This window comes from Meleagris gallopavo, chromosome 1 (genome assembly GCF_000146605.3).
Source record: "Meleagris gallopavo isolate NT-WF06-2002-E0010 breed Aviagen turkey brand Nicholas breeding stock chromosome 1, Turkey_5.1, whole genome shotgun sequence".
In the NCBI taxonomy this organism is placed as follows: domain Eukaryota; kingdom Metazoa; phylum Chordata; class Aves; order Galliformes; family Phasianidae; genus Meleagris; species Meleagris gallopavo.
Genome location: NC_015011.2, coordinates 29,314,652 through 29,317,225, shown reverse-complemented (window position 1 = coordinate 29,317,225; position 2,574 = coordinate 29,314,652).

The following is a 2,574-nucleotide window of genomic DNA, read 5'->3' as shown; positions in this document are numbered from 1 at the left end:
AAAATTATACTGCATCAAATTCACCCCAGCCACTTTCCGTTAATGCAGAAGACTTTTTGTACATTAAATGAGGTTACTGATTTAGTTCTGAAGTGGGCAAAGAGGAGGAAGGCAGAGTACCTACACAAGCCTATTAAGCATCACTAGAGGAACACGTATGATCAGCAGCCCTCAGAACAGAAACAGACACCTGAAGCATCCTGTCACTAATCTCATTCCAAAACACATATTTAAGTCAAACATTTTTCTCTTTGACGGTGTCTTTTTCTCTCAGCTGATTACAAAAGAATCAGAGAGTTATTAATTATGATTTAGAAAACTAATTTCTAGACATCCATATTTGAATTAGATGACTGCCTGCCTATGGCAATATGGTGCAGAGAGCAGTCATTGAAAAATGCTTTTGGATCTCTTAGAGCCTGTCTGGCAAAAGTTTCCAAAAAGGGTGATATGGAAAATATTCAGCTATGCTAAGTGGGACATAAATTGACGTGAGCTGGATTTCATCCTATATCATCAAGAAAAAAACATGGCTATATATAAGAAAACTTTCATTTTCTCTGGATTTAATATATCTCAGGTTTAGATCACTAGCTAAGTCAACTACATAGATTGAAGCAGAATTTCAACATGAAGCTTTTTTTTTTTAATAAATATATGAATGTTGGAGGAAAATGCAAGAACTCTAAGTTGATTTTGAGGTTTTTTGCCTTGGTTTGATTTTGCCTGCTTCCTATCTTACAGTATGTTTTAAAGAGCTCGTGACTGAGGATGAACATCTGAATATCATTGCAACATTTAGATACTATCAAATGAGAGAAAAAGCTGAAACTCTGGAGAGAAAAATTTGAAAAGTTCTTCAAAGTGGTTGTCTCAAAAGAAACCCCCTTTCTACATTTATAATCTGGCACCTATAAACAGAAGATGGGAAAAGGCACAAGCCATCACGAAAATCTTGTTTCCAGTACAATGGGTATTTTTTTCTCAGTTAGAAGCCCTGAAGGAGCAACCAAATTGAAAACAGAGCTATTGTCAGACAAGAGTACTTCCTGCTCTATTAGAGACATAGCTGCAGATGTCTGTGAGCAACTTTTTCAAAACTGAGGAAATCTGACAGCTTCACAAATCAGACTATTTTCTTAATGTGCTTCAGCTTTTAGTGTTTTGGAGGTATGCTGCTGGTGCTGGTGCTTTCAGTGAATTATGCTTACTCGCTACAATTACTCCCAGGACTCATGCAATATCAGCAGATTTTATTTTTAGGGGAAGATTAAAGGAAAGCAAACTCCTTAAATCTGTATTTTATATATAAGCCTGCATTTCATGCCTAATATCCGTACCATGACACATGCATTTTGTCTGCATTTGAGAATAAAGCAGACATGCATTTATATATGTATGTGTGTATGTATCCATAGACATATTTGCATGCCTACTCATCTGTGAATATGGAAATACCTCCAGAAAATACCTTACAAAAAGCAACTGGGAATTGGGCTAGAGTTACCTCCAGTGCACATTACCATTGCATTTACAAGGGAGGCACAGTGCCAGTATAACACTGCAAAGTACGAATAGAAAAAGAGAACTGTTTATTTAAAGCATTAATGGAAGTTTTGCAAAGTCAGAGTCCAGTGATCTGCTGGGATCGTGCCACAGCTTGCATTCCCACCATCACCAGCCAGTTCTCCTCCAATCCAAAGGGAAAGCAGGTTCCCCAGCCCCATTGACAATCCTGAAGCCAGAAGGCCACTGTGTGCTGCCCTCCTCATCCTCGCAGAGGAAACAGCTGCCCTTGTTGCAGTGCTCTTAGCAGGAAGCAGACAATTCTGCTTGCAAAACACATAGGTGGATGCTCTGTTTGGATTGAACTGACCAGTTTTTGACAGATGCCAAATCAGACACAGATCTCAGAACCAGGCAGCATGAGAGAGAGCTCTCATTGAACTGCACGGAGGCCCTTATTCTTCCCTTCGGGGCCCATTTCATGGCACCTGCACAGAAAAATTTCTCCTTTTTCTTCTGGAGACAGGCTAGGTTCAGTTCCTTTAACTTAAAGCAATAGTATATGCCAGTTCTGGTAAAGAACTTTTGTCAGCAGTGTGACTCCTTTTTGATACTGCTGATGTTCTTGCTCCCTTCAGAGGCTGGCCACTGTCTCACATGTGGTCAGACACCTTGGAGATATAAAGAAGCAATTTCTGAGGGAAAAAAAAAAAAAGAAGAAGAAGAAGATGACAGAATTTCAGCCTATAAAGAAAAATATTTAAGCTAGTGTAACATATCTCTCTGGGGATACGTGTCTTGGTTCATTCTTCAGCAGCATGGAGCTGCATCAGAGGAGGGACAGATTGGGTATCAGGAAAAGGTTCTTCACCAGAGGGTGGTTGGGCTCTGGAATGGGCTTCCCAGGGACTGGGAATGGTACTGAGCTGCTGACTTTGTGTAACAAAGTGTTTGGACAATGTTCTCAGACACAGAATCACAGAATCACAGAATGGCCAGGGTTGGAAGGGACCTCAAGGATCATGAATCTCCAACCCCCTGCCACATGCAGGGCCACCAACCTCCACA